The 20,369-nt window shown below is 42.1% G+C and overlaps 1 pseudogene; it reads left to right on the top strand.

The window, feature by feature from the left end:
• Nucleotides 1-846: 846 nt before the first annotated feature.
• LOC142471438 (peptidyl-prolyl cis-trans isomerase D pseudogene) lies at nucleotides 847-6,277 on the top strand (annotated as a pseudogene).
• The last annotated feature ends 14,092 nt before the right edge of the window (nucleotides 6,278-20,369 follow it).

The following is a 20,369-nucleotide window of genomic DNA, read 5'->3' as shown; positions in this document are numbered from 1 at the left end:
TTCACCTTGAGATGCCCCCCGCCTATTCTATAGTATGCCCGAGGTACAGTACCTCTGCCATCCCAACTAGACACTTAGGGGCCTATTCTATAAGCCTCAATAAGCCACTTATCCAGAACTTATTGGCCAAAATGCTTACTGCTATTCAGTAAGCATCGATAAGTGGGCGATAAAGGCATGAATCGCAAAATTGTTCAGCCGTCATAAAATTTTTTACGGGTGAGCGGCGATAAGCCACTTATTGGCAGGTTCTAAAACTCATGCCATTCTAGTAGCTGTGATTATCTTATCAAAGCGAATCGCGGCTAAAGATTGGCGACTTTCTCCCAAAATCCTCACGCCAGGAAAAGTTGATGTGAGGCTGTTGAGAAGCTGCTGAGAGGTGGTGAGACACGACTTAGAAAAAAAAATGCATTTTTTCTGCATCCGGGAGTCTCTGGAGCTGATATCCATTAATATTAGCACCGGAGACCCCCGGCCTGAATCCCATGCAATAAAAATGCATTTACAGGCAACTTCATTACCTTAGCGGCTAACCGCTAAGGCAATGAAGTGGTTAACCCCACTCGCTACCCACCTACCAAGGGCCAAAAAAATACCTTCACCCACCCCCGCTACCCACAATAAACATTAAAAACACAACAACACTAATACCCACCTCTTCTACCCCCACACGATTGATACCAGGGGCCGCGGGTGTCCGGGGCTCCTCAGGTTGTCCCCGCGAGTGTCTGGGGGCCCTCAGGTGTTCCCCACGGGTGTCATTCTTCAAATATTGATGATGCCCTACAGAAATCTATTATTAACAAAACCGAATATACATGTTTATTTAAAGAAAATCCCAGGATGCCCATTTTCTTCCACCTTCCCAAAATTCATAAATCCCTTAATAATCCTCCTGGAAGACAAATTGTCTCCGGGATTCACTTGATCACTTCGAATTTATCCCAGTATGTGGACCACTTCTTACAGAAGTATATCAGTGTCCTTCCGTCTTATATTAAAGATACAAGATCGGTCTTGAATATGCTTTCAGATTTTCAATGGAAGGACACCTACAGATGGGTAACATTCGACGTGACATCCCTGTACACTCATAAAACGCATGAGTTGGGGGTTGAGGCAATGGGATTATATTTGAAGAATAACAATGAATGATCTCCATCTTTAAATGGTGATTTTGTTTTGAGATCTATAGAATTTATCCTCTCCCATAATTATTTTATTTTTTTACCCAGTTCTATGTGCAGATTTGAAGGACAGCTATGGGGACTTGTTTAGCCCCTATCTACGCAAATCTGTACATTGGAGTTTGGGAACAATGCTGTATTTGGTCAAATAATCTGTTCGCAACAAAAGTAATATTGTGGCTGTGTTTTATTGACGATATTCTATGTATATGGGATGGTGATTTGGATTCCCTGGAGCCATTTACAGCTTTTCTGAATAATAATCAATATAATTTGAAATTCACTTTCACCACAGATACCTCTGCATATAGAGAAATGTAATAACTACTAAGACACACTTTAAGAAAGTTGATGAGAATAATTTACTCCTGGCCTCGAGAATCACAAAAAGTCATGGATTGACAACATTCCGTTTGGTCAATTCATGAGACTCAAGAGAAATTGTGGTCAGGAGGATATTTTAAAGTACAATCTGGACAACTTTTTAACACATTTGTTTCAGAGAGGGTATAATGCTGACCTGCTCTCCAAGGCCTTGATTAAGGTTGAGGAGATGGATAGAAAAGCATTATTGTGTAACAAAACTAAGAAGTTAGAAACACTATCAACTGATAGTAGCATTATTCAGGCTCCATTTATTTCCAATTACAATTCTGCTAGTCTCAAGATCCAGGCAATTGTTAGGAAACACTGGAACATTTTATCTAATGATCAGAATCTTGGTTCCCATTTGGAAGAGAAACCAAAGTTTATTTATAGAAGAGCCAACAACCTAAAAAATATTTTGGCCCCTAGCGACATAGGACCAGGTTTAATAAGACCAGTTGACAATATGTGTCTCACTTCGAAATCTGTGGGAAATTTCAGATGTGTAGAGCATGCAGTCTTCTACACAGTGACAGGAAATATATTATTTCTTCTGTTACCAAAGAGAGATTTATAATAGAAGATTGCATAAAACATCATATGTAGTTTATATGTTGGAGTGCCCTTGTGGACTCCAATATATAGGCCGCACCAAACGTTTCCTAAAAACTAGGATTCTTGAGCACTGTAGAAACATTAGGATTGGCATGGACAAACATAGTGTACACCATCATTTTAAGATTTATCACCAGAGTGATCCAAATGTAATGAGATACAAGGGGATCCAAACAGTAAATGTAAATAGGAGAGGAGGTGATAGACTGAAGGCGCTTTCCAAAAAGGAAACCTTTTGGATATACCAAATGAAAACCATGCCTCCAAGAGGCCCCAATGAAGAACTAGACATTTGGTCACTTTATTGAATATAAAATCTTCCTGTCAGAATCATTGTTAACAATATATTAAGAATATTAAGTATCCAGAACCAATTTTTAAATCAATTATAATTTCCATTTTTAATATTTTGATTATTTTTTATTCATTTAATAATTTGATTCTTTTTTCATTCATTTATTATAGTTACATTTTAGTATCCAATTAACCGTTATGGACCGTGTGTGTGTGTGTGTGTGTGTGTGTGTGTGTGTGTGTGTGTGTGTGTGTGTATATATATATATATATTGGTGGTATTTACATTTTTATAATAATTTAAAATATATATATTAGAGGTATTGATAGCCTCCACAGAGACACTTTTTGCATTTGGGTTTTATATGGAAATAATTTTTGCTGTATTATTATCATGACTGATTATCTCACCTTCTGTGAGATAATTCTAATACTATTGTTGGAATTTATTATGATGATGCTAATACTATGTTTCTAATTTCAGCATCCTACTTCACTTGCTTCTATTATGGAGTTGTTTTTAGCTTGACGTATTTCTAATGCTTAATTGTTTTTAGTTTTCATTGTTAATACAATATATATGTTTGTTTATGTGATATGCATGCATCTGCACCATCTTCGAGGTGATTGGTCCTGTTGATCCCCTGAGTGGCTAATCACGGAGAGAGATGGGGTTTAGATACCACCAGTTCTTATTGATTATCCCTGAAGAAGTACTTGTATTTTACGAAACGCGTTGGATATTCTGAGGCATTTTTATTAAGTATATTTGTCCCAATTACTGTACTTTGGCTCGCTCGGTAACCTGCGGTTAGTCCTACTGAGACATCACTAGAGGGTCGCTATACAGCGGCGAAATCTAGTGACGTCAGTGGATCAGGGACACGAATCAAGCTCCGGTAAAGATCCCCAGGATACAGATGTGTGTGCAGCTTAAGGATTTCCACATACACTCGATCAGAGGCACAGGACAACGGCGTTCGTTAGCTGAGTGGTGAAGCAGCTATTCCATTGAGTGTTAACATGTACCCCAAAAATGCCCTGCTTTTTTGATATTTATTCTTGTACGTGCATTAATCAACTTCAATCTAAACTGTATTATATTCTCTTCACTTGTTCCTTCTATTGATTTTGAGTCATCAACTTGACGAGCAGCGGACTCATATTTATTGTCAGGTTTTTGTATTTAGTTCCTAAAACTAAGTCAGAAATTGTTGTGGTTGCACTTTGTTTTTAGAGGAAGTTATATATTATTTTCTCTAAATTTTACACTTGAATTATATAACTTTTTTTTTTTTTTTTATAAAATATTTTACAGGAAGTAATAATAATTATCTGTATCACGATTACCACTACACAATTGGTGGCAGTTTTCTTTTTTAAACATGTCTAGTGCTAGAAGCTGTTTGGCCTAAAGATGAAAGGGTTTCCCTGTTTTATAGAGGTCTCAGAGATTAGCGTAAAGATATTATGACACAGGTTGTTCCAAAACCCGCTACCTACTCAGGGTTAGTGGACGTAGTTCTTCAATTGGAACACTGTTTAGCAGAACATACGGGAGAAAGATGAAGGAAGGATTCCAGAACTATTTATGAACGTCTAGATTCAGTATGACATGAAAACAATGTTGGTCAAATAAGGGAATCTTCACCCAAACCCATGCAAATAGGGGGAAACCGGGGATCCATGTCTATTCTCATTGATTCTAGAGCTACTGAGAACTTTTTTTACTTATCATTCGCTAAAAGGTTGAGGCATCACTTATAATCTGAGATATGACTCCAAAAGACTATTCATGGTCCCAAGGTTCAGCAAAGTATCTGGCCGCTCTTCCTTCTCTTACCGTGCACCCCAAAACTGGAATAATCTACGGAGACTATCACAGCCACCACCAGTCTACATTCTTTCAAAACTAAAGCTGTCTCACATTTTAATCTGGTCTGTAACTGTTACATAGCCTATAATATATATTATCTCTAACTGTGCATGCAATGTCTTGTATATAATGTAAACACTGTTCACTTATGTAACTATGTATTTGTAACCATGTATTATTTGTCATCTTAACTGTTTGCCCAGGACATACTTGAAAACGAGAGGTAACTCTCAATGTATTACTTCCTGGTAAAACATAAAAGAAAGAAATCACAAGAAAAATAAAGAAATGGCCAGGGCAATTTATGGGTCAATCCTTACTTCAGGTTCTCTAAAGTGGAATACTCCATTGAAAATTACCTGCAGTAATGGGCATTCGGAAATCCTACAGTTTGATCTCATTGATGCGCCACACTTCCTTGTTATCCTAGGAATGCCCTGGTTTATGGAAGATAATCCAACTATTGACTGAGAGACATGTTCCATGAAGTTGTCATCCACATTTTTCAGGTCAGTGTTTTGTGAAAGCACCCACGAAACAAATGATGAATCAAGCTGTCTAGCTTTGTTCTGGAGTTTCGAAGAACCATCATACACAGGTCATCAATGGCTCATCACCAGAGATAAATCAAGCTTTTAAAGGTGTTTTCAATCAAATGAAAGCCAAATCCCTGCCCCTCCCTGCTCCTTTGCTTGCCAAATTGAGGTAGAACATACAGGACACCTGCAAGCTCATATTAAACCCCCAAAATAAACACAACATATATATAAGCATATAGGTGTCAGAGGAGTGCTACTGAGCATGGCAATATATATTTAAAACCAGAGACAGAACATTAAACACAGACAGAGCTCAGTGCACATCCAGTGAAACCTATATACACGGTACAGTGCCGTGTAGTGGCTCAGGGGCTTACAACACTTTGGCCAAAATGTTAAACTAAAAGACCATTTTATTTAATAGATATCTATACATATATATTTAGGCACTGTACAGTGTATAGGTTTCACTGGATGTGCACTGAGCTCTGTCTGTGTTTCATGTTCTGTCTCTGGTTTTAAACAAATTGAGGTAGAGCCTAACTCTAACATCCCTTGCAGCAGACTTTATACACAGAACGAGAAATCGTGCGTGAGTCACATTGAAGGGCAAATGTCCAAAGGGAACGATATGGAAGGAAAATACCTTGGGATGCTTGGTTCTTCAGGACGTTTGAATTTATCTGAAGATTAAATTAATGCAGATGAAGAGGATGGAAATAGTGATTTTCAGATAGCGATCCAAGACCTTTTTATCTGCGTAGTTTCTGCTCTCACAACAAAGATGAAAAAATTTAAGTGCAGGAAGAGAAGCCTATAAAGTCATGTGTAATAGCTAAGTGTGGGGAATTGAAGGAAGGGAATGAGTGTGTAATGTCCCCTTTAGATGGTTCTGGTAACACTTACTTTGACTTCTCAGTGGAATCAGATGTAGAAATAAATGATGTTTGTAAAAAATCCTTGCTATAGCTGAAGACGTTAAGAACATAGGAAATGTGTTCTTCAAATCTAAGAACTGGGAGATGGCAAGAAAGAAGTACAATAATGCTTTAAGATACAGTATGCTAAAAGCTACAAGGCTATCACAGGAGATGACAACATATTGAAGTTAAATCCTATAGCTGCGAACTGTAACTTGAAAAATGCTTCCTGTAAGCTGAAGATGTCTGACTGGAGAGCAGCGATTGAAAGCTGTCATGAGGCACTTGAAATCGATCCATCTAGTACCAAAGAACTTTACAGACGGCTCAAGGCTGGCTAGGATTGAAAGATTATGAACATGCACTGGAGGATCTTAAGAAGGCTGATGAACTACCACCTGATGATGATGACAAGGCAGGGAAATACTTCGGGTTAAGCAGAGAACTAAGGATACCTACCCAAGCCAGAGGTCTTAGACTGTAGTCTGGTGTTTGAGGTTCATAACATACTTATTCCAAGAATAGGGGAGAGAAATTATTTTGTTTGAGTTATTGGGCAGGTTTTGGGCAAAAACCTGGCAGTAGAGGGAGACCTGAGCTAAGAGAGGGAGTACTGTCATGATTCCCTCCTGCAGTATTCCTCATAGACATGTAGGGGTGCACCCAAGAGTCTAGTTCCGATTCAGAACTTGTAAGAAGTAGAACAGTCCATGAAGCCAGCTGCCATATTCGTTTGGGTACAAAACCTCACCCTGTCAGTTAGTTCTTTGCTTGTCAAAATTTTTGTCTACAGGTCAGGTGTCAGGTTATTCTTTGTTCCCTAGTGCAGCATCTTTACCTGTTCCTTTTTTATCAGGTTCCCACTTTTACTGATCTTCCAGTACTTCTTGTCTGTTGTCTTATATTCCCCTTGCACTATTTGTCCCTGGTTTATAATTTTTCCCCTGCCACTATTGCTCTTTGCATGTAGGACTGTAATTCTTGCAGGTAACCTTAGCTTGTCCTGTTGTTTCCCTTAGCATTATTTGCTCCGTCCTTGTTTGTTCCTTTAGCTAATTTAGGCCGCTTCCACATTGGGGTAACGTTATCATGTATGGTGCGCACGTGCACGTGAGTGTTGGCCGAGAGCTGCTTGTTGAGACAAATCATTTTATGTTGGCAGTGCGATGGCTGGGTCACATAAGCAGTTCGCCTAATGAGGGGCGAACCGCCTCTGTGACGTCACAGCCATACCCCCTCAAAACGCCCCGAAACGCTCCCCCGCATGCAACAGCGCAGTCCAGGAATCGCCTCTGCTGCAAGCAAGCGCAACATCATGGCACTCCGTCCTGTGCTCGTGAGCAGACAGCATAGACTCGGCCTTAGCCATTTGCTTGTAGGTCTGCACACTTAGCAGACTCCATTTTGATTTCCCAGTTTTTGGTTTTCTTTAGTGTAAATATACACCCTGTCAGTTTTTACGTATATTGATCTCCTGTCTTTTGTGGGTTTCCAAGGATTCTATACATCCTGATAAGCACTATATCCTAAAAGCACTCTTAGAAAAGGATGCTACAAATGCCATGTATGCACGACCTGCTGAAGTGGGCTTATTTAAGGGACACACATTAAACATTTACAGTCTGGTAAATCTATAATGATCATCCCTTATCTTACCTGCCATAACATGTCTGTGATTTACTTCATAATATACCAATGTAGTTTGGTATACATTGGCAAAACGGATCAAGAATATACAGTAGGCCAAATATCCTGGTCAAATTGATCATGTACCTTTACCACCCAGTGGAGAGAATGTGAAACCACAATTGCTACAATGGGAAATGTAGTAATTGTTTTCACTAGACACGGTTGCACCCCGTGGATTCAATAGGGAGCTCAATTTAGGATGTTTTTTTTGAACTATAACAAGTTTGCATCCCTGTAGAGATAAACTTTAACAAGAAAAGAGAAATCATATCTGATGGTCCTATGTGGACAAAGTGTGCATTAACGTTCTAAAGTATATGTATTGATTTTATCTAGTTGCCAACCTCTTGCCAGCAGTAATTCACATTTGCTGTACTCTGTATGATAACCTTGTATCTTTGTATGTTATGTAGCAGTGGGACTCAATACAACATGAAAATTAACTATAAGTACATTTTCCATGTATGTCCCTTTAAAGATCCTGACTCAACCCCCCATCTAGAGATTCCTATTAAAATTCAAGGTACTGTGTCTGTACGATTATCCAGATAGAGAAGTTATCAACTTAGACTATGAAAACCAACGCCCCAGCTGTGAACAGGATGTAGGTGGTGCAGGTGGCGAACTACTGTTTTAACTGGACGTGACTAAAAGTACTGTTACTTATCGTCAGATTAAGCTGACATAGCTGAATGTCATTAAAGAGTGTGTCGTTCTTGTCTAAATTTCTTCTTTCTTTGCCCAAAGTGGGATACAATGATATTGTCTGCTATTTAAATTTGTAGCATATGCCATATGATGATATCAACAACAACATGACTTAAGATACCGCTGTTATCTCAATCGATGAGCTACAGTAACTATGTAATTTAATCTCAAATAAGAGAAGTGGCACCATCGGCAGTGCACTGTTTACATTGATATAATGCAGGGGACCACAATATTTTCCCCCTGTGCCCCCCTGCCGTCTGTCCTCCACTCTGAACGCCCCCTCCCTTCCTTCTCCTTACATTGGTTCCCAGCGTCTGGGCGTCGTGACATCACGTTGCCATAGCAACACGATGCCACATGACCCCGCGGCGTCATTTGACGCCACATCGCCATGGCGACGCGGCTCCAGATGTCGGCTGGACCACGGTAAGTAATGTTTACAGAGGCCTTTGCCACTTCCCCGGCACTTAATTTAAGTGCCTTCGGGAAGCGTGCAGGGCCTCTGTAAGCCCCGTGCCCCCTGCAGTTAATCCCGCACCCCCCAGTTTGCGCACCACTGGTATAATGCATGGCATGACATAATGTACGCTCTCTGCATCAGTTTATCGCAGATGAATACATTGATTTGTTATTTTGATAAGTAACATGTTCCAGCGAGTACATATTTTATGATATCATGGTGAGATTATTGTTAGGCATTTATGGTGCGTGATGAGTGTGGGTTTGGCACTTTATATGTAGTATTATGACTTTGCCTCACTCTATACTAGAGATCCGACACATCCACTTAGCTACTTAATTGCTTATTAATTACATATGTATTTACTTTTTATGTTTGTTAACACTTCGTGTTACAGCTTCACTCTGTTACTCTTTTTATTGACACTTTTTGAGGCCTGAACCATGATAGAAGGATGGTTTTTTTGTTTGTTGCTAGTCTGCTGTGGGAACATGATTCAAGATTATGTTTGAGTCTTCGTGAGCTGATTGATTAGTACACAGCCCTTCCATTATTTACCTTTTACATTACAGCTTCTAGTTCAGACTGCTCCCTTCCGCTATTTTAATATTTAATATATATTATATAACCAAGAGTCTGTTTTTCAACTTATTTTTATTTTCTCCAATTAATTCACATATTTATTTCATATGCACTTTATGACACTACTGTATATATTTGCTTTATAGTCCATATACTTGTCACGATCTCACCCGCCTCCACATAATTATTTGGTTCTGTTGCTTCTCAACTACACGCAGCGTGTTTTGGCGCCAACATTTTCTTACTGCACGCATCAAAATGTGTGTATATAAACTGCAACTTGTGTATTCACTTTATCTTGACAAAGGTCCAAGGAAGGACCAGAACATTGATCCTGCATTAAATTTCCACCTTTCAACTAAGACCCGTGGAGTGCTGACTATTTCTTTATTGACTTGAACACCGCTATTTGTGGAAGTCCTGAGCACCAGATTGCTGGTGAACTAGTGGTCAGGTGCCCTTTAATCTATGAAAGATCAATATGAATTTATATTTACTTTATTGTCCCTGTTATCATAGTTTCCATTTCAAATTTTTCTTAAAGGCACTATTTAGATGTATTTTAACAGGCTCTGCCATGTATCGCCTCCCCCATCTGGCTTCTAATGCACTCAACACACTTGTGCATTCAATTTCCAAGGCTGTCTTGAAAATCTTAATTCTCCCCTGTGAATCCTCCTGAGTGGACTAAATAGATTTCTGAAAAACTTATGAGACACCGAGTTTAAAAGCTCCGTACCCTATAATTTAATTTACAAAGTACCCTATTGTGATCTGCTAAAAGATATCACAACAGACAACAAATCTATATGGATCTTATTTTGTCATAGCTTGCATACACCCTAAAATCTGTCAAGATTTGTTATTTAAATACATTGTCAAGTCTATCTAAAAATAGATGAGAGAAAGGTGAGAAAAATGTTTACGTTTGTTGAAAGAGATTAATATGACATGTCAAGTAGTTTTCAGGGCTGTCAACAGGTAAAAAGCTTGCGTACCCTGAGTTTTACAGTATTTTATGTTGACCATTTGGCACACCACTACTTAAAGCTATTTTAGGCTTCTTCAAATAATGGACATATGAATGGGCCAGTGTCATTTTCTTAAAAAATAAAAAATAATAAAGTGCTCTAATCTATTTTATGTGAAAATATGTTATTTACGTTGTATTTAGCAGCAACTCCTACCTCATTTTTCTTTTATACTTCAACCGCAGGAACAATGTTCATATTTGCTAGTCAAACAACCACCCCTATCTGTTGCATAAAAAGAATGTTAATGTCACTTCAAAGTTATTTGCAAGAACATTAATATGGCCCAATGCCAAGATGTTAACTTTCCTAGGCCATCCTTTATTCCATGTACTTTAGCACCATCAATTATTACTTGTACAATGAGTAGGTGTCAATATGATGGTCCAAACTAGAGTAGTAAATTCTAAACTACTGCAAAGTGTCAAAATAGTTGAAGCATGTGCAAATTTAATGGGATTAAATGGGAGGTACAGTCTCTTTAATTAGGCTGCTTTGAGAGCTGAACCTAATGTCAGTTTAAAAATACATTGTTGACATCTCAACAGACCTATGATTACTGAAATATTTTTGCTGATGTCTCCCACTTAATTCTAAGCTTGGATAATACCCTCGCACTTTTTCAGTGACGCGGATATAGCTACAACCCATTGTGCTTTAAGTAAGTCTCATTATCACTCTATGAGCAACTACACTATTTACACACAAACTCACGCAAGACAAACGTTTGACTTTGACGGATAATTGTAATAATGTTACTTTGTTACACATCACCTGTGTGAATTCTGTTTTGCAGGTATGAAAAATATAGAAAGGAGATGGGGCTTGGTGGCTAGTTACAAAATGAGAGCACATTACAATGTTCATTTCCATACAATTAGATGAAAATACAAAAAACAGGAAAGGATAGAGAAACCCATGGGAGTAATTTTCTGCGTGCCTCTAAAACATATACTTTATTTCATATTTGAAGGAAATTGCTATGCACCTGAAAATGAATATGCCCTGCTCTTGTTTTCTTTGTGACCTTTTATTTTCATGGTCTGTCTTTGTTTGACCTGTTTGCGGATACAGCTGTAAACTTCATCCCCAGTTCTGCTACTACAGGAATAACGAAATACTAGAGGAAACTACTGTAACCAAATAGTGCAGCCTTTATCCTGCTTAGTGAATGTATTACCTTGTTCCTCTGTTTTTTCTAAACCTTTACAATAAAATAAAATATAAAAACAGGGATGTGACAATGGTAATGTGTGTGGTACAACATTCTTATTTGACTCAAAGTCCCTCTGGTTTGACGTTTGTCAGATCTAAGCATCATGGCATTTCGCAAGCCTCTTTATGGAAGAAGAGCTGCTGGAGGTCACCCAACGCACTCTATATTCGCTTGCAAAATAACCAACTGAATCATCTGTAGGCAATTCAGAAAACCTGTGCAAACACAACACATCAGTGGAACCCTGCGAGAACTTCACTGGCTATCAATCAGACAGTGAGTTGAGTTCAAAGAGCTCTATTACCTATAATGCTAAGCATTGCCTAGCACCAACATAGAGTACAGTACATCTCATTACTCCAAATCAGCCAACCAGACTACTCAGATTAACCAAAATACACTGCTCAGTGTTCCTCGATTCCAATCCACCAGGATTGGAAAAAGATAATAATAAAATAATAAAACAATGCAGTGACCCGGCGCTAGAGATAACAATACCCCAGTCGAATGTAATGTCCATATAGAATGGAAAAGTTCTCCTAATGTTCCAATTGCAAACGGAGTGGTGGATCAATTGCTAGCTGGTGTTTCAAAATTCCTCCTGCAGTGGAATATACAAGGGAAAAGAAACCATTGCGCAGCCACAAGCACAAACAGACAGCTCAAAAGGGTTTAAAAATAATCAACTTACAAAAGTAGTGTTGCTATGTTCATTTGAGAGAATCTGTGCTTTTACCAACGTCTTCTCCTGGACTTTACGAATCCCCCGTGTTGTCAGTCTTAAGTCAGCTCACTCTCCTGTTAACTCACAGCCTGATCACTCAATGGTAATCTCCGTGGGTTCCCAGAAAGGAAATGACATAGGAGATAATGGTGCTGATGAAGTGACCACTTTGAGTCACGAAACGCGTTTGGGGAAGGAGGAGTTGAGAGACTGAGATGTCCGGTAGCAAGGAGAGTGGAGGGAGCGCCATCGCGTGACATCAGTTAGTTGCGCTGAGACCGGCGTCAGGCACTGGAACTGAGAGCAGTGAGAGCGCGTTCAGCCCAGTGTACATCACCCCTCACCCGTAACAAGCTGCGGACGGCACATTGTCAGTTGTTCTGCAACAGCCTGGTTTATGTGAGTAAGCCTTTGGCTGTTTTTTTTACTGTTATTAAAGTTTTTTTTTAGCAATCTGCACCATTATCTCCTATGTCATTTCCTTTATATTTGCAAATGCTGGGCAGGGGAGTGGGAGCAGATCTATCCTCACATCAGGCACGGCTGCAGCTGTAGCATAAGATTCCTGCCATGTAGCTCTCTTAGGCAACTCTCCATTCTCTTCTCTGCTCCAGCCCCAGGTCAGTAAGTGTTTATATTTTTATGTTTATATGTTGGTCAGAGTATGTGAACTGGTATATGTGTGTGTCTGTGTTTATGCAGGGTATAATGGATGTATATGTGTGTGTGAGGATGTTGCATGTATCTGGTGTATGTGTATGGTGAGAACAAAGAGCAAGGGTGGGCGCTTAGTTGATAATAAGTACTAATAATTGCAACAAGTGTCATTCAACGAAATACACTGTAAATGAAACAAATCTTAAGTGAATACAATGTGCACTATAAAGTGATGCTATTTCACAATAATAAAGTGAAACAAATGTGGAAACATATAAAGGTGCAGCTCAAAAACCCTTTCAGTGGATAGTCTGCGGACTCCACTTCAATCGATGTGTTTTTCCAGGAAATAGGGGAGAGCAGAAGTTAATATGCAATAGGGAGCAGATAAAAACACAACATGGTGCAAATAACGTTTGGAAATGGAAACATGTATGGAGAAATTCTTTCAGGTTAAAACTCACATGATGTCGTCTAAAACAGGCATTTCAGAGATCAGTGGCAAATTGCTTGATTCTGACTGGAATGGTGTAAATCCCCACTAGGAACGGTCTGATGTAAAGTACTGGCACTCGGGCGATGTCATCAGTAACAGTATCAGGGTGAAGGGAGATAGACAACCATAGTGTGATCCGAGAAAATATCACAATTTTATGAACACAATAAAAATTTAACACTTACACAGTGTCATAAGAACATAAGGCACATAAAAAATCTGATGCATCACCTGCTCGGTTACTCCCTGCTGCCTCCGTCTCAGACCTCTCAATCGCGGCGCGTCACTTCCGGGTTGGGGCGCGCACCAGGACCCGGATGATCATGCCGATACGGAGAGGGTCCTTGCTGCAGTAACTGCTTGGCTGGGGGCGTTCAGGAGTCCTCTGGGAGCATCAGATCAGGAAAGACTCTACACGTTTCAGGAGACTCCTGAAGAAGCTACACGCTAAGTGAAACGCGTAAATAAGAGTAGCGCAAAAATAAAAAACAAAAACAAATAAGGCTTCTCTGTGCAGCTTTAAATAAACAGTCGCTAGAAAATTGTGTGCAAGTGTTATAGGTAAAAAAGTAAATCGCAATAGAATAATAGCCACACAAATTACCAAACCAGAAAATACCCAGTGTTGTGTATTTGTGATATAGTGAACAAATCACTCACAAATAGGTCAGCAGGAGAAAATCTGGTCACGCTTAGATCCCTCTTAAAGAATACATAAAGAGGGCATAGCGTAATACAGTTTAATGCACACGCAGTTAAAATGAAAAGGGGAAAGGACACACACATTCTCCCAAACTTTTAAGCGCAGTGAGTGCTTTAAGGGCACACTCTCGCCTCTCTGGGACATCCGAAATCCTCCGGAATGGAAAAGTCTTGATGTATAGTCCCGCGCCTCAAGCCTGGATCCTCCGACCCTCGTGTTCGATGGCGCCACCGTCGGCACTTCTGCGTCTGCGCGCACATACAGATACGGTCATTTGAAAATTGTATCAAATTTACAAAGCATCTGATCTCAGACCCGCTATTAGAGAGGGCTGTGGTTCCTTACAATGCATCTGATCTCAGACCCGCTATTAGAGAGGGCTGTGGTTCCTTACAATGCATCTGATCTCAGACATGCTACAGTACTAGAGAGGGATGGGGTTCGTTAATATGCAAAAAGTACAGATGAGACAGTGCTGGTAGGGATTCCTCTGATAATCCAAGTAAAGTTGCTTCTGCTGCTTCCACTCACTCCTGCGATCCACCGGGGCCAATAAGATACATAAATACACAAAAAAGAAGAGCACAAGAAGGAACCAGAATCAATTACTAAACAACAGCGTTATATGTTCAAATCTATTTTAAAAAAAACATCACTTACATTGTTAGACAGAGCTGCATCAGAAACGGAGAATGTGAGAGAGGAGTCGAGTGTGACCCCCTAGGCAGCGTGCTTGCGCTACTGGGTGTATGACAGGACTTCCAACAGTAATGTGGAAGGATGTACTGGGGCTAGGTTTGGGATGAAATATGAGGAGCTCTGTTTTGACATGTTGAGTTTATGTTGGCGGAGGGCCATCCAGGATGTCACTGTTTTGTCACAGAAATTGTATTTGTGATGGTGATGTTTTTAATTAAAATCAAAACACAATTTCAGTGACAAAACGCAAAGAAGTTTGACTTAGAACGCGTGTGCGCGGAACCCCCCTGTTTTACCTATTTGCACTTCTATATGTATAGTAACTGTGAATTCCTTGTGTGTGTGTGTGTCTCTGTGTGTATGTGTCTCAGTGTGTGTCTCTGTGTCTCTCTGTGTGTCTCTCTCTGTGTGTGTCTCTGTGTGTTTGTCTCTGTGTATTTGTCTCTGTGTGTGTCTCTGTGTCTATGTGTATGTGTCTCGTGTGTGTTTCTGTGTGTGTGTGTATGTGTGTGTATGTGTGTGTCTCTGTGTCTGTGTGTCTCTCTGTGTGTGTGTGCATGTGTGTGCATGTGTGTGTGTCTCTGTCTCTCCGTGTGTCTCTGTGTTTGTGTCTCAATGTCTGTGCGTGGGTGTGTGGGTGTCCCAGTGTGTGGGTGTCCCAGTGTGTGGGTGTCCCAGTGTGTGGGTGTCCCAGTGTGTGGGTGTCCCAGTGTGTGGGTGTCTCTGTGTGTGTCTGTGTGTGTGTTGTGGGTGCTCCACCTGTGCTGTATCTGTGTGTGCGCGCACCCAGCGGCGCCTACTGGGAAATCAGAATGGAGTGCTGAGGCGGCGTGCAGGTGCACCGAGCCTTCGAAGACACCTACTGAGCAGGCGCACCAATCCATTGGTGGCGCCTACTACCCAGGTACGCTGAGCTGTCAGCAGCGCTTACTGTGCAGGCGCGACGAGCCATTGGCAGCACCTACTGCACAGGCGCGCCGTGCCATTGGCCACGTATCCTGCGCATGCGTGCCAAGCGCGGGAGGCTTCTTCTGCTAGCAGTGACGTCACTTCCGGGAGTGCACTTCCATCACCAACAAGGCAATTTACTCCAAGGGAAATTTTCATATGGTAGGTACCAGCATAGAAGTTTCACTTCAAAAGTTTTGTCTGTGTTGCATTTTTTCTCCATTGTCTATATAGAATGTTAATGGTTTGGAGTCAAAGGCATACATGTACATGTGTTTTCTTAAATGTATCAGAAAACTTGAGTCATCTCAAAACATCAAAGTTCGATCCCTCCCTCACTAATAAGTAACTAAAACATTAGGCAGGTGACAATGTAGTTTCTTTGAAGATAACGATGAAAGCAACAGGTTGTTTGCTTTAGATGACAAATTCTACTTTTCTTCAACCTTTTTTTGCTGAACTGACTACAACATACAAGAATAACTATATAATCAGGAAAACAAGCCAAACAAAGACAAAATTAAAAAAAAAAATGTAAAACTTCTATGAAATCTCAATCCCATCTATTATGTATCATATTGTAACTGGAAGAGCCAGCAGTGCATTAGCAAAGCATGACTGACAGATGTTACACTAGAACTTCTGGCAAAGGTGTCATGACTTTGCATCACTTAGTAAGTAAGGGTTAGCAGTTTAATTAGTGCAAGGGTGAAGCATGCAGATGCAGCCACCTTAACATTCCCCACGGCCAGGGAATGCCAGGGGGAAAACCAACCTTGTAATACCACAGATGTGGGGAAAAAAGTTGTGGGCAGCCGTAAGCTAATATTGAACTACTGTGGGGCCTATTCTAGTAGCTTTGATAACCAACTCATCCAGGATTTTGAGCAGCTATGGCAAAAAAATTCTACCTAGCTATTCAGAAAGCCTTGATGATTTGGTCAAATCGTACGGGGAAGGCATTTTTTTTGGCGATTTCACACTCCTGGCCAAACACATTGTGCGGGAGCTGCCAAAAAGCAAAAAAAAAAAAATTGCCAATGGATAAAATCACGCTATTATAGTAGCGTCGATAAACTCATCGAGCTCTGGAATTGCGGTTTTTGTCAAAGATTTCATCGCGCCAGCCCTAGGGTGGCTAGAGGAGATCTGAGAGCAGGACTTAGAAAAAAAAATGCATTTTCCTGATACACATTAATACCAGCTCCGGAGACCCCCGGCTTCTCTCCTATGCAATAAAAATACCTTCACAGGCAGCTTCATTACCTTAGCGGCTAACTGCTAAGGCAATGAAGGGGTTAACTACCAGTGCCCAGTTTATTGGGGGTAGCAGGGGTGGGTGAAGGTGGTATTTGGCCGCGGTGGGTGTTTAGGACTATCGGGGGGGTGGGGGTGGGGGTTGTGGGAGAAGTTAACCCCTTCATTACCTTAGCGGTTCTTACCGCTAAGGTAATGAAGGGGTTAACCCATCCCGCTACCCACCCGATAGGCATAAACACCCACCGTGGGCCAAATGCAACCTTCACCCACCCCTGCTACTCACAATAAACATTACAACACAATGCTAGCCAATACACCCGTTCATTGCCAGTGTGGTTACCTATGTCCTCAATGGGAGCAAAGATAAACCCAATGGGAATTAATGGGCACCCCCTTTACCCTCAACACCCATACAGTACGATACAATAATGGGCAAAATTACAATTTTCCATATATGGATAATAGTGCATTTGCCCATCCAAAATAAAACATTATCCAGCCAGCATAAAGTAAATAAAACTTCTACTTACCCCTGCCAGGATGAAGGCCGTCCTCATCACGATCTTCCCCATCCCTGTCCTCCGTTGGCAGGAACACAATAATAAAAATACAAACTAATGGCCCGAACCCCTTAATCCCCTTAGCGGTTAGTGACCGCTAAAGTAATTAAGTGGTTAATCCCCCGCTACCGACCAGACGGCCTAAACACCCACCCATGGCAACTATCCCTACCCTCAACCCATTGATTGGCACAGTGGTACATCATGCCCATGGGCGTCCGCAGAAATGTTTTCAGGGGGGGGCATAATGTTAACTAGACAGAGAGAGAGAGTGGTTGTGGGGTGTGTGGGTGACGGGGTGGGTGACTGACACTTTGACTGACTGACTCGTGTGTGACTGACACTTGGGTGGGTGACTGACTGACTGTGGGTTTGTGTCAGTATTCATTCACAGACAGACACAAACACACACCCTCCCTCTCCCTCTCAGACTCTCTCCCCCTCCCCCTCAGACTCTCTCCCCCTCCCCCTCAGACTCTCTCCCCCTCCCCCTCAGACTCTCTCCCCCTCCCCCTCAGACTCTCTCCCCCTCCCCCTCAGACTCTCTCCCCCTCCCCCTCAGACTCTCTCCCCCTCCCCCTCAGACTCTCTCCCCCTCCCCCTCAGACTCTCTCCCCCTCCCCCTCAGACTCTCTCCCCCTCCCCCTCAGACTCTCTCTCACTCAGACTCTCTCCCCCCCACTCAGACTCTCTCCCTCCCACTCAGACTCTCTCCCTCCCACTCAGACTCTCTCCCCCCCACTCACTCTCTCTCTCACACTCACTCTCTCTCTCACACTCACTCTCTCTCTCACACTCACTCTCTCTCTCACACTCACACTCACTCTCTCTCTCACACTCACACTCACTCTCTCTCTCACACTCAGACTCAGACTCTCTCACACTCAGACTCAGACTCTCTCACACTCAGACTCAGACTCTCTCACTCAGACTCTCTCACTCAGACTCTCTCACTCAGACTCTCTCACTCAGACTCTCTCACTCAGACTCTCTCACTCAGACTCTCTCACTCAGACTCTCTCACTCAGACTCTCTCACTCAGACTCTCTCACTCAGACTCTCTCACTCAGACTCTCTCACTCAGACTCTCTCACTCAGACTCTCTCACTCAGACTCTCTCACTCAGACTCTCTCACTCAGACTCTCTCACTCAGACTCTCTCACTCAGACTCTCTCACTCAGACTCTCTCACTCAGACTCTCTCACTCAGACTCTCTCACTCAGACTCTCTCACTCAGACTCTCTCACTCAGACTCTCTCACTCAGACTCTCTCACTCAGACTCTCTCACTCAGACTCTCTCACTCAGACTCTCTCACTCAGACTCTCTCACTCAGACTCTCTCACTCAGACTCTCTCACTCAGACTCTCTCACTCAGACTCTCTCACTCAGACTCTCTCACTCAGACTCTCTCACTCAGACTCTCTCACTCAGACTCTCTCACTCAGACTCTCTCACTCAGACTCTCTCACTCAGACTCTCTCACTCAGACTCTCTCACTCAGACTCTCTCACTCAGACTCTCTCACTCAGACTCTCTCACTCAGACTCTCTCACTCAGACTCTCTCACTCAGACTCTCTCACTCAGACTCTCTCACTCAGACTCTCTCACTCAGACTCTCTCACTCAGACTCTCTCACTCAGACTCTCTCACTCAGACTCTCTCACTCAGACTCTCTCACTCAGACTCTCTCACTCAGACTCTCTCACTCAGACTCTCTCACTCAGACTCTCTCACTCAGACTCTCTCACTCAGACTCTCTCACTCAGACTCTCTCACTCAGACTCTCTCACTCAGACTCTCTCACTCAGACTCTCTCACTCAGACTCTCTCACTCAGACTCTCTCACTCAGACTCTCTCACTCAGACTCTCTCACTCAGACTCTCTCACTCAGACTCTCTCACTCAGACTCTCTCACTCAGACTCTCTCACTCAGACTCTCTCACTCAGACTCTCTCACTCAGACTCTCTCACTCAGACTCTCTCACTCAGACTCTCTCACTCAGACTCTCTCACTCAGACTCTCTCACTCAGACTCTCTCACTCAGACTCTCTCACTCAGACTCTCTCACTCAGACTCTCTCACTCAGACTCTCTCACTCAGACTCTCTCACTCAGACTCTCTCACTCAGACTCTCTCACTCAGACTCTCTCACTCAGACTCTCTCACTCAGACTCTCTCACTCAGACTCTCTCACTCAGACTCTCTCACTCAGACTCTCTCACTCAGACTCTCTCACTCAGACTCTCTCACTCAGACTCTCTCACTCAGACTCTCTCACTCAGACTCTCTCACTCAGACTCTCTCACTCAGACTCTCTCACTCAGACTCTCTCACTCAGACTCTCTCACTCAGACTCTCTCACTCAGACTCTCTCACTCAGACTCTCTCACTCAGACTCTCTCACTCAGACTCTCTCACTCAGACTCTCTCACTCAGACTCTCTCACTCAGACTCTCTCACTCAGACTCTCTCACTCAGACTCTCTCACTCAGACTCTCTCACTCAGACTCTCTCACTCAGACTCTCTCACTCAGACTCTCTCACTCAGACTCTCTCACTCAGACTCTCTCACTCAGACTCTCTCACTCAGACTCTCTCACTCAGACTCTCTCACTCAGACTCTCTCACTCAGACTCTCTCACTCAGACTCTCTCACTCAGACTCTCTCACTCAGACTCTCTCACTCAGACTCTCTCACTCAGACTCTCTCACCCAGACTCTCTCACCCAGACTCTCTCACCCAGACTCTCTCACCCAGACTCTCTCACTCAGACTCTCTCACTCAGACTCTCTCACTCAGACTCTCTCACTCAGACTCTCTCACTCA

This window comes from Ascaphus truei, chromosome 1 (assembly GCF_040206685.1).
Source record: "Ascaphus truei isolate aAscTru1 chromosome 1, aAscTru1.hap1, whole genome shotgun sequence".
NCBI classification, from domain to species: domain Eukaryota; kingdom Metazoa; phylum Chordata; class Amphibia; order Anura; family Ascaphidae; genus Ascaphus; species Ascaphus truei.
The sequence above is the reverse complement of the archived record's forward strand: the minus strand, read 5'-3'. Positions and strand labels throughout refer to the sequence as shown.